Below are 13,217 nucleotides of genomic sequence, written 5' to 3'. Positions count from 1 at the left end.
TCCTTTGGCATTCCATCACAGCAAAAATGATAGTAAGATAGCTCTTGTCTGAAGACTTGGAAATCTAGAGAATTTTGGGGGCTGGCAGTGGCTGAGGGGGTGGTGAAGACAAGGAATACCAGAAATGAGACATCATGACAGACATCTTGGGGTGTTTGCAGTTGGGATTTATGCAATAGGCTTATGTAATTGGGCTGTACTTCACAGAGAAAGAAGACAAGGCATCAGATGCAAAAGAAATAATAGGGAGGATGAGGAAGATGAAGGCAGAAGAGTGAAATGACAGGCGGTTGGGAACATTTTGGAAGCAGAACAAAGCCATGTGCTGAGAATAAAATCGATTGTGGCTCACGTGACAGTGGAGTAAGAAGTACGTTAGCATAGGTAGGTTGCCCATTTCAGCCAGATGAATAAGATATCTCTGTTATGGTGTGATGCTCCAGACAGTGAGATGGGCTTCCCAAAGTAGTAAGTCTAACAGTAGCTGTCTCCCCTTCCACTGGTGGTCTGCTGCTGGTGCGGTGGCCTGGCAGAAGGCACAGAAAGCAGCAGTGACCTCTCCTGAGGGTGCAGCAGAAGCAAGGCTGCCCCAGGGTGGCAGGGGGCACTGAGCCAGAAGGAGTGGTGCGGTCTTTCAGTGGCCCTGAGGTGATGCCCAGGGAGCCTGGTCAGGGCTGCAAGCAAAATTGTGCATACACCCAGGCCTGCCCAGGGCAAAATTGTGTCCCTGGGCCTGGAAAGAGAGGGGGACTGGAAGGGGGGGGGGGGGGCGCAGGATAGGGATGAAAGGCAGGTCACAAACTAATGCTTATCAGTGCCACTGGGGCACAACAGGGCTGGCCCTACCTTATGTTAAAAAGAGTTAAAAGAGGGTTGAGACTTTTAGCAGTAAATATGACCTGCAGCCACCTAGTATGCTGTCTGCCTTTTTCCTGAGGCTAGCCCTTCCTTTGCTTTTCCCCTGATGCTGCCTAAATTGCAAATGATTTTGGGAAGCCAACCTCAGGACATGGCTATGAATAAAAAAAGTACAGGGAGAGTGTGTGTGCCAAAGACAGAGGCTGCTGTGCCAGGCAACTGCTGGAGGCAGCACGGCTGCCCACGCCGCAGCCGGGTGTGCATGTAACTGAGCAATAGTCTGGAGCCAGAGGTCAGCGAGTCACGGGGCCAGCCAGCTCTCGGGAGTTTCTCGCTCATACTTGTGTCTCTGCCAACCTTCAGGCTTCTTGGGCATGAGTTGACTGTCAGGGCCTGTGAGTCAGCAGTTACTGTGTCTGGCTTGGGACGCTTGTGTTGTGGTTTTGTTTTAAACAAGGATCAGGATTGTTTTCCCCTCCTGCCTTTCTTGCCCATCTTGTGTGATGGTTAACAAAGCAGACTGAACACGGAGAGGCAGGGCATAAAGGCTCCACGACATACACTATCTCACTGGTTCTTACAACAAAATTAGTATGTGTGAGAGAGTCAGCAGTTACTGTTTCTTGCTTGGCACTCTTGTGTGTTGTGGTTTTGTTTTAAACGAGGATCAAGATTGTTTCCACCTCCCCTCCCCCGGCCCTTCTTGCCTATCTGGTGTGGTGGTTAAAGGAGACTGAACACAGAGGGGCAGGGCATAAAGGCTCCATGATATACACTTATTTTTCTGGTCCTTACAACAAAATTGGTATGTGTGATAGTCAGCAGTTACTGTTTCTGGCTTGGGACACTTGTGTGTTGTGGTTTTGTTTTAAACAAGGATCAGGACTGTTTTCCCCTCCTGCCCTTCTTGCCTATCTGGTGTGATGATTAAAGCAGACTGAACAGAGAGGGGCAGGGCATAAAGGGTCCATGACAAACACTTATTTCGCTGGTTCTTACAACACAACCGGTGTGTGTGGGGCGGACAGAGGAGTCACTGCGCTCTGCCGTGCCCGGCTGGGGCTGGGGCTGCCCCGGGCCGCTCAGCACCTCGGACAGCGCCGGCAGCGCCCCGCTCCCCGCCCCCCCCCCCCCGCCCCGGGTATGTCCCACCGAGAGGGGCAGTGAGGGGTCACCTGGACACAGTCCTCCCTCTCCAGCCGGTGAACTGCTCGAAGTGATTTCTGTCCCTTTATTAGAATGGAGAAGCATCTTACCTAACTTCTCAGTGAAATAGGGGATATTGTATCTCCTTTTTTTTTTTCTGTCTGAGCAGAATTCTGTTCTCTAAAACAAGAATTTGCATGTCATTCATAAAAATTTAAACCTTCCTTATTTAATCAGTAAGGAAAAAAATTGACCCTGCCTATCCTGAGCTGCCAAAGCATGCAAGAGCGATGTATAGAGATCGTAGGTACCGTTAGAAAGCATCGATGTCTGGTTGCTTTAAGGTGAACCATGAGGGAAGATGCAAGTTATCTGTTCCTGCTGCTGTGGTTTCATTTGTCGATAAGAAAATCAGCCTTTGGTACTCACTTTTGCTGTGAAGAGGTAGGGTTGATTAATAAATGTGTGTTCCTTTGTAGGCAGTTGAAGAATATCGGTATATTTTTGCAGCAAATTCTTACTGGAGAATCTCAGAAACCTTTGGTTTGGGTTGGGTTTTTTTTTTTTTGTTCTGATACAAGTGGAATAAAAATAAATTTCTTTGCTTCTCATTTTCAATTCTTGGGCTGCTAAAGCCTCTATATATCTTTTTTCAGTTGTAGCACAGATATTTGAATATGTGACCTCCAAGTTCTGTAGAGAAGTTGTAGCTTAAAAGGAGCTGTCATGACCCAAGGAGTGGCAAGACTGGACTATGTGCACAGAAAGTTCACAGAAACGATTCCCTGGCTTTTAAATCCAAATGGATGGCCTTCATTTGCCTGTTGAGTTTGTGAATGATGGAAAGTCAATGGCTTTCATTCGAAAAGGAGGTAATAACTTGATAAAACGTGGTAATGCGTCCGTCCTTGATGTTCTGGAACACAGTAAGTGTTTAGCGTGGTGTTCTTCCACCTGAACAAATACTGCCAGTTTGCACTTGGAAACGTGTCATTTCTGTCGATGTAACATCTCTTTCTTGGCTTCTACCCCACCCTACTACATGTTGAGCATCCCTTCAGTAAAAGGGCTACTTAACTGAAACAAAAAATCTAATCAGGAACATAAGTCCCTAAAGAATAAGGCTTTATGCTATGGGAGAGAGTTTGCAGCAGATAAAAGCAATGGCCTGTGTAACTGCCAGGTCAACCCAGCCATGGAACAGAAAGCAAAGGCTTTGATTGCTGCTGCTCCCATTCCCGAGTACACAGTGGGCTGTCGCTGCCTCAGCCACTTCAGCTCCTGTCCTTAAAACCTCTTAAGCTGCCTTTCTGCTGGTGATTCATACTTCTAGAAACAAACTTGCAATAAGGACATTAATATATATTTTGAAATCACACTCATCAAGCCATTATTCAGATAAAGAAGCAAGATTTTAAAGGAACAACATTTTTTTTTCTCCTGGACATCTGACAAGAGACACCTTGTGTGTCTTTGTAGGCTTTGATATTTAATCATTAGAAGAGGTATGTTTTCTTTTGTTTTCATTATTATTTTTTTTTCTGCTGAGACAGTCAATCTTATCAGTTGACTTCTCTAGGTTATCAGGGACATGTGTAGATAGAGGGCAGTTTTTGAAGGAAATCTAGGTATAAAATGTGCTGCTAGTGGCTGATCTTTGCCATTCAGATGAACATAGTTTACAGGATCTTTCTTCACTGTTAGAGTGATTCCTTTCACTCCATTATTTTGGCTGGGTTTTGGTGGTTTTTTTAGTTCTGGGGAAAGGAAAACATGACAAGTTGGTCAGTGATCCAGAACTAGCTCAAGTCAGCAGGAAAAGACAGCAATTACTGCCTGACTCCCACAATCTGTTTTAGCCCCAGCTAAGTTCTTAAGGAGTGATGTGAAAAGCCTTTAACATTGTCATATTTTGTTGATAGTAAATCAACTCCTGAGCAGCCTCACAGAGCAGATGAAGATTTCTTAGTGACTAGTGAACTAAACTGTCACACTGATGACTTGACAGCTTATTGCCCCGGACTTGGGAAGAGAGCATTACAAATCCATTTGATTCACTCTGAGAAGAAAATGAAGGTTTTGGCTGTCAGTCTAGGACCTTACTAAACAGTCTGAGGAAAAGGTTGCTTTCTTTTGCTGCTTTTTCAATGAATGAGGAGGGAGTCACCACAGTTCAAATGAGCTTTGGAAGCTGTAGAGGTCCTGTTGGGGTCGGAGTCACGAGCTCAAGGCAGGCAGCCTGCACAGCGCTGCCACGTTGGTGTGTGTTGTCCATTACACAGAATCACACAGGAGGGTTGAGGTTGGAAGAAGGATCTTCTGGAGACCATTTAGCCCACTCCCCTGCTCAAGCAGGGTCAGCTAGACTCCACAACTCCTCTGGACAACATGCTCCAGTGTCTGACCACTTTCACAGCAAAGCAATTTTATTTCTTCTGTTCAAGTGTCATCTCCTGTATTTCAGTTTGTTGACTAACTTCTTACATGTTCTGATGTGTCTGCTGAACCTTTTTTAGGGGGGAGGGATCCTAAATTTCTAGAAAAAAAAAAATATTTTTTTTTGGCTACTTACACTCCCTTTTTTTGACTGCTGGGTTTGCTGATTCCATCTGTTCTCTGAGGCTGCAGTCTTGTAGTTTTAAACTTTCTTCATTTTGCTGGGAATTTCTTGCCTTGTGAGGTGAAGGCTACAGGGTAACAAAACCTGTAAAACATGCTTTTTCTATGTACCAGCAGCAGAACTTGAAGGCCTGGGGGCTGCAAATGAGTTGGTAGCATGTATGAAATAGCTGTCTTAGTTAAACTCATCAAAGATTCTTCTTTGCTATCATGTTGCTGCTTGCCCCCTATTTTTACTCTTTTTTTGCTTTAGTATTTGTCTCTCTCTCCCCCCTGTGGTTTGATCTTTGTGTGTGACCATCCAATTTTTTTCATCAGACTAGAGGAGATTTTTATTCTCACTAGCACTGCAGGGTGTGCCTTTAAATTTTCTATTTGTGACCAAATATATTTTGAGAAGACTTCTAACAGTGCACAGATCACCTTGAAGACTGAGCATTCCAGGTAAGTTATTCTCGGGGGAGGGGGGGAAGAAAAAGGAAAAAAAAAAAGCAATTAAAAAATTTATCTGGAAAAACGCTACCGTTAACCTTGAGAGCTTTGGAATACAGTTGTTCTCTTTTAGAATGGGGTAAAAAAGAAAAAAAAAAGTCTTATTTAGATTTTTAGATTTTATCAGAATGGTTCTGCAATGTGCTAAATATTTCTAGGAAACAGGGAACAGGTTCAACCCTTATTCTAGAAATTAATTCATTTAATGAATGTAAAAGTATATATTGATTTTGAAGGGAAAAAAAAAAAAAGGGTGATTATCCTTGCAGAAGCCAGAAGGATTGCTGCCTCGACTTTGCATCCTTTACAATCCTAATTACAATTTGATTCACCACTCCATTTGAATTAAAAAAAAAAAACCAAACCACTAACCTGTTAGCTTGGGACTACATCTGTGTTTTCCAGAAATGCTGTTTCTTTTTGCAGAAAAGAAGTAATAACTTTATGTGTGTGTTTTAACTAATATTCCCCCATCTGTGCTTTGCTTATGTGCTCCCTTTGTGGGAAAACTGAAGTCACAACCCAAACGCCTGGCAACAGGAGCAATGGGCTTGATATTTATATTAGAACTGTAACACATGGACATCTGTTGTCTCTACCCTTTAAAAGTTATTGCTTCCAAAGACTAATATTTGGCTTTTTCAGCTGTGAGCTGTTGCTGGTAGACGAGGTTGGTGGCAGCCTGGGAAAGGACTGGGCTGTAGCCCACGGGGTAGCCCCTGCCCAGGAGATGCCCTAGGGTGGACGGATGGGCAGACAGGCAGAGGGCTTCTGTCATACCCCACAGCTGGGTAGCACTGGGTTGGCCTCCCAGTTAGTACTGGAATAGAGCTGAGTGACCCAGAGCCCTCTTTCAAGTTGGCTGCTGCTTTGCCGAGAGGTAATCCCTTCCGCCTGCCTCTGCATCCTTACACAGAAAATGAGAATATTGAAACCAATCTCACTTGATCAAATACATTTTGGGGTCTACTGAAGGAGACGTGCTGATGGCTGAGCTATTCATTGGTGACACATGCGCATAGAAAAGACAGAGGACCGGAATAATTTCAGTGGTACAGAACAATAATGACAGGGAGGATGCATTAAACCAGAGCAGAGTATTTACCCTTAATATGGTGTATATGTCTGAGCAAGATAATTACCTTCCTCCTGATTTAGGGTGAGATCTTTGTGGCATTCCATCTTCTGTTCAGTTTTGAAGGAACAGGTGGGTCGGCATGTCTGCGCTTTGCCTTTTTCCTTTGGGACCTCAGTGTCTGTTACCAGAAAATGTCAGTACCCTGCGCTAAAGGTCTTGGTAGGAGTTTCAGCCCCCTGATGCTGGGCTCAGCTCCCCAACACACACATTCACATAGCACTGCAATTCGAGAGCTGCCGGCATGGATGTTGTGCTATTTCTTGTCTTCCTTCTTAAACATACTTTAAGTGTGTTTCCTTCTTAAACATGCTTTAAGAACCCTGCACTGTGATTGTGAAAATGCCTCACAGCCGTTGCCAGGATGAAATGGAAATATCTTACGGCTACCACTGAAACTGTGGCCTGCCTTTAGAACAAATACAGCAAAGAGAAGACTAGTGTCTTGCTAAAGAGGTGTCGGATTGTTTACATACCTACTCCTGCATTATTTTGCAGGGGTAATGGACCTAATTATCCAGATGCAAAACAAAAGCAGTGCGAGGACCCTTACATAGACTCTTTGATAAGGCACAAAAGCCGGGCTGGGCCACCCAAACAGGGTGCTCAGCCTCTGCCCTGCTGCTGGCTGTGGATTGATTTTGGTTTCTGGAAGTTTCTTTGTGGCATTTCTGTTTAGGTAAGGGCATTTCTCAGGAGCTAGGCTGAGAGGCAAGGGGTAGAACAGGGCAGATGGCAGGAACATTTCACTCTGATTTCTTCCCACAATTAGTTTATTCCATTTTCCAGTGCCATCTAAAACAATGTGAAGGGTTGTGGTGCCAGACTATCTGTCTGGCAGGAGTTAGCTTGCACTGCCTGTGTTCCTTCCCTCCTCACTATACAGCACTGTACACTTCCACCACCTCTGCAGCGCTCCCGGCCAAAAGATGGGAAGCTGTCAGTCTTGAATGAGCTCTATGTAATGCAATAAGCCTGGGGGCGAGGGGAGGCAGAATTATTTCTGTGCAGAGAGGTGGGAAAGTTAAACTGTTCCTGGTACAAAGCTTGCTCACAAGGCTCAGGCAACAATACAAACAGTAGGAAAGAAAAACGTTGCATAAGTGAGACAAGGCACTTCGCAATGGCTATGATTCAGTGATAACCACGACCTGAAATGTTTGGGAGCTGACTCACAGATCTGTGACTCTTAAATCACTGGAGAAACAACACAAAAGAAGAGTTGGAGAATCCAGGCTGTTCTGTGAGAAGTTCTTGAAAGCTTTGGTGTGCTGCTTGTCATCTTGGAAGAGCTTACCCTTCTCCCCTGTACACCTGTGCCAGCCGGTAATAATTGCCTGAGCTGGAGACGTGCCATAGCCCATCACCTGGCAGTCCTTCATCCAGGTCCGAGGTTATTGATCCCCAACCGAATGTCCTAGAAATTAGAGCAGAGAGTGCAGCGAGGCATCGGGGTAGCAAAACGGTCCCATCCTGACTCGGAGCCTTGGGGAAGGAGGAGGCAGTGCCAGTGAATCCAGGTGCTGTAATCACCTGCCGGGGACTGAGTGGCAGCTCTAGCTATTGCTCCCTTGTCGAGGGGACACCTCAGTTCCCATCCTCTTCAGCATGCAGCAAACGGCCTCCCATGTTTCCCACCAAGTCCTCTAAAACCTGACTGGAGAGGGTAGAAAGGGCCTCAGGCATCGATCTCTCCCCTTCCCTTCCTTTGGTGAATAATGCTCATGGTGTTTTAATTGTATTTTGTGGGTTAAAATCATCAACATGGGAACAGAGTGGTTTATTTCAGCACAGACAAAACTAACTTCATTTATTTTTTTTAAAGACAAAACAATAATCATTCTAGTTAGAAAAAAAATTTTTTACTTAACAACGAAGCTAAGAAATCAATTATTTGTGTAGCCCTATTTCATATCATCGTTACAGTGATGCCAAGCTGTTTCAGCTTAATTTCATTAGTGCAGAGTGTAATCTTAGCTATGTTAGTCTTGAGTTTGCTGATTTTTAAGCCTTTTTTGTAATTGGCAAAACTCTGAGGGAAAAAGCTTATGATGGAAGCTTCCAATAAATTCAATTGGCTGCAGACAGCTGAACGAATCTCTGCCTGTAATAAGTAAAGCTTGTGATAGTACATGGATTTAAAATGGTGAGTGGGAACTGTAGATTGGCTAGTTTGGCAGCTGAACAATTTAACAAAATAGTTAATTTAGGCTTGGACTCAAATTATCTTAGCAAATCCACATGCACTGATGGCTTTACTGAAATCATATAGAGTGTTACCAGAAAATGGGTAAATTCAGAACTTGTCTGCTTACTGGTGTAGCTCGATGTACTAGTAATGGGAGGAGTTTGTAGCGATGGATGTTTTCCTGATTCAGCATTGCTGAATATATCTGGCATTTTGCAAATTATTTGAAATCTGAGGCAACTTGCAAATGACAGAGTAGCAAGCATCAAAGGCGAGGTTACTGAGGCACTGATCAAGATTGACTATTTGTACGACTCTGTTTTGGTGACATGCCTCTTGATTTAGCCGAAAGCAAGCTGATCACATGCGTGGGGGAGCTGAGAGCAAGAGTCTGCTTCACAGACCTGGAAAGCAATAGGTTGGAAGAAAGCAGAGGGAGCTCGGGGAGTCCTGCCCTAGCTGGAGCTGTCAGGGAATGCCTGTGGCAACGAATGAGAGGTCAGCAGGATGTGTAAATAGAAAAAGAGAAACACCAAGGGGAGGTGGTTCCGCCTTCTAAAACATGTGAAGACCTTTTGCCCAGCTATCTATCCAGCCTGTGGTTCAGTGTTTCAGTTGTACTGGACAGCCCAACAGTGCTCTAGATAATATAAGGTGGCCTGAAAAGCTTCCCAATGAGACTTGACAAGTTGTTCGGTGCCATCATTGGAAGAAGGTGAGAAGCCTGGTGTCAGAGCAACAAAATCCAGTGGCTGAAGGTCCGTTTATTTCATGGCTCCAAGTAATGCAGGCTTTTATGTATTATCCTTCGGTATGCTTTTCCATATTGAATCACTTTGTTAAGGTAAGGGTCAGGTCTCCCGGGCTCAGGGTTTCAAATGCTTACCTTCAGGAGCTCATGTCCCAGCATAGATCTTCCTCTGAAATGCTGTGCCTTGACTGTGGCTGGAGATGGAATGCTGTAAAGAAAAATAGTGGCTTCAAATGGCAGAGCATCCCTTCCCTCCAGTTCTGCGTTGGTATGTTTGTATGTCTGCTCAGAGACTCTGCATCGGACCAAGAGCTATTAAGGGATTTCCTGCTGGGATGCCCTGACAGTGAGCTTTGGGGTTATTTATTTCTTCTGCAGCATGGTATGTAACCTGCATCGGGATCAGGTGGGTGTATTTGGTCTCCTCAGCTTTCTGTCATTGTTGGCCTTGTGCCATGTCCTGCCTTTGCCTCCTCCAACACGTCAGTCTTGGCGATGAACTGAAGATTTTGGTCCTCTCTTCCCCTCTTCACATGGAAAAATGTTCTGGAAAGCTTAACGGTGTTTGCTCATCAAAGTGTCGCTGTGGTACAGGTGTCTGTTAAGGGAGGTAGAGGGCTGATAAGGGTTACAGATTTCAATTCTAGGCAACCTTTTGAAATATCTTGGTGTTGTTCTTCCAGCACTCACTTGGTTTACAAATAATGCATCTGCTTTGCAGGAAGAATTCCTTACATATCTTGTTTGTGACATCTAAGACCTGAACTCTGCTCTCTTCATCTTCAAAGCCCCTGCAAATGCCTAAGCTGATGGCAAATTCTCACATTTTTGCAAGTAGCAGACTTTGTAGGCAGCCTAGAGATAGAAGTGAAGATGATACAGCTTTGTTTAAAAAGGGGTGATAAGTTTGGGGGGGAGGGGTGTCATTGCTGTCTCATCTCCTTCCCTTCCAGCGATCAGAAACAAACGTTTCGTAACACAGATTCATGACTGATGGTTGAAAGGAGATCAGGTCAATCTAAGGCTGTTTCTTTTGAGAAGCAGATTTCTAGTCCCTAGAACTCTTATTTGAAGTTGCAGCTGCACACCTTTCTACCTCTGTAGTTCAGCAGCTGGTGTAGTTAGGTTATTTTAGTGAATTGCTTGTTAATTTTCTACAGTACAATTGTGATCTACTTGATAGAAAATATTTTTTAGAGGTATATGACCTCTCTGAAGCTTATGACTGCAGCTTAGGACCAGTCTGTTGCTGTGACATGTGAAATACATCCTAGTCCATTAAGATCAGATGAATGGGGCTCTTGCTGGCAGGGGCAGCATCTGCAGCCAAAAGTATTTATACTGATTAACTGCTTTTTTAGAACCCTATGCCTGGATTGCTAACCTCCAAATAAGTCACCCCTTAGGAGACCATCGATGACACAGCCATTTGTCTCAAAATTCAGGCGCTTGATCTTTATTGAACTTGATGAGCAAACAAATGATAATTGAGACACTAATTAAATGCTGTACCTGGACTCTTAGTTCAGGATTGAAAGGAAAGACTAAATTATTTAATGGTAATTTGGGGAATTTACAGGTGTAGGTCTTCAGCAGACTTGTAGGGAGGAGGGGTTTGTTCAGGTGTTTGAACTCCATCTGCTGCCTGCTTCCCTGAATATCTCAGTTGATCCCACGGCTTAACAAGGGCATTGCTACGATCCCACTGGCCAGAGTTTCCTAGCGAGTGTCAGGACGTTATATTTGCTCCAGTGAGCAAAATCAAAATGTGGGACCTCAGTTTTGTTCTGCACTTTCTTGTAATCTCCATCGTGCAGTCTAGACACTATTAATCCATGCCTGCTTTTGTAAATTCACCTGCCTTTTGGAAATCATGGCCTGGCTTCTGACTACAATTGAGTTGTTTAATTTTATATTTTCCATTTCTTCCCTATTCCCTTCGTTTCCATTCCTAATAAATTAGTTGTTTCTTCCAATGTTTCCCGCCCTGCCCTTTACCACCGTCCATGTACATCCCTACATTTCTGCTCTTTTTCCTGCCAGACATACTTAGGGCATTTGTTAAGGTAGTTAGGGTATTAGGGTATTAGACCTTATCAAAATGTCTCAAGCTCTTTAGCCAGTCACATCTAACTCTGTTCTCAAATGACAGTAGCTGACTGTTCCTCCCAACTTACTCATGTATCATTGCTACCCCGTCCAGGAACCAGAGGAGTGAGAATCATGCTTGGCATTTCCACAGAGATCTTGGAGGTAGGCAAAAATGTCATCGTTGCCAGTAATTTGTGCCCTGTGCAGAACAGATTTGTTCATCGGGGCCGGCACAACACATAGGAGCTTGGTGCAGCGCCAGTTTTGCTTCCTCCTCTCCTCTCCCTTCGGTACCGCCAGTGTGCAGCAGATCAATTTCCTTCGCTGGGGGGAGTCAGGAACTGCCACGGGAACAGATGCTAGGGAAGCAGATGGGGCAAGAGTTGATTTGGAGCAATGACAACTCTGTAACCTTTCAGCGTCAGCCTGCGATTGCCACTTTCCCCATATTCCCTAGCAGAAGGCAAGTCCAGGCACAGGCGAAAGCACAGGCTTAGTGGTAGGCAGCAGCTGGGCTTCTGGGGTGCAGTGAGCTGGCCCCAAAAAGGCAGCTCGTGGTGGGTGGAGCGGGGCTTTTTCCATCTTATGTTAGATAGCAGCCTTTATTGCAGCGAGGACCTCGAGCTCTTTAAGTTAAGTCTGGCAGGGCTTATCAGCCCAGCAGCATTATGAACTCTGATTTTACACGTGCAGAAACAAAGAGACTGACAACTGATCAAAAGTTGCTTCTCTAGTAAGGGACATCAACTCCTACACTGTTCTGAAAAGGTGAGGGATGAGTGTCCCCGGTCACCCGGAAGGTTGGGGCAGAGCAAGGCATGAAATGGAGATGCACAGCCTCCCAGCCACGCAGTCGGGAGGCAGCTCCCCATATGGAGCACAACTGGGCTTCCACAGGGGCTAAGGCGGTCAGGGGTGGTGGTCCTGTTTGTCTTTTGTTAGGGGGCAGGGGGGATATTTGGTGTTTGTGCTTGCACATTGAGGGGGACAGAGAAAAAAGAAAAGAAAAAAAGAGCAAAACACAAATAATAAAAAATATTTAAAAAAAAAATTATCTAGTTCTCCACTGCAGTATATCTGGATGGTTCATAGTAGAGTGGAGAACTTCAAAAGTCTAACCTGCCTGACAAAATATTCAACCTCACACAGCATTTTGAAAGCTCCTGGACCTCAGCTTGCAAATGTATACTGTACCTGGTGTAGAGGAGTCATGAAACCAGTCAAAGGGAGTAAGTTTTCAGTAGCCAATTTAAATTTACTCTTTCTGCTGGGTGAAATCCTATTTAAATGTTGAAAATGGGAGTTTAAAACATTTAGTAAGGGTCAGGAAGTTCCTTCTTTCAAAGTATGTAACCCAGATTCCCTGTGTGGTTTCTTCAGGATGCTTTGCAAAAGTTTAGTTATGGCAAACTACAGGATTAAGGCTGAATAAGCGCTTTTTGGATCACATATTTATTCTTTCTGATAAACAAGATTGTGAAGATTGAGATGGTCCTTACCTTTAATTTTAAAATTTACTGTGGACCTGGCCAAGTGACCATCAGAATAATTCATATTTTTTTATCCTGAGCTTTACCTTGATATATGTTTTAGGTAATGGAATTTTGTCTTCTGAAGTAGAATGACTTAACACAGAATCTGACTCGAAAGCTGCCTTCCTAAGCATGATTTATTTAGCAGGGAGCCAACGGTAATACATTAGCACATACCTGAGGATGCTCGGTCCCATTGTGATGAGAAGCCTTGAGAACTATGACATACATGTGATGGGACTGGGAATAAAATTAAACACAATTGTATATTTAGTGCACTTGTTCACAGAGCTCCGAGAGATTTTCTTTATTAAGTGACTGTCACTGGAGAAGCAACAGAAGAGCAGAAACAGATGACTTTGTACAGCAGATCTTGGTTTGCTATATTACTCTTCAGCGTAAGAT

This window comes from Falco cherrug, chromosome 2 (genome assembly GCF_023634085.1).
Source record: "Falco cherrug isolate bFalChe1 chromosome 2, bFalChe1.pri, whole genome shotgun sequence".
Lineage (NCBI taxonomy): Eukaryota > Metazoa > Chordata > Aves > Falconiformes > Falconidae > Falco > Falco cherrug.
The sequence above is the reverse complement of the archived record's forward strand: the minus strand, read 5'-3'. Positions refer to the sequence as shown.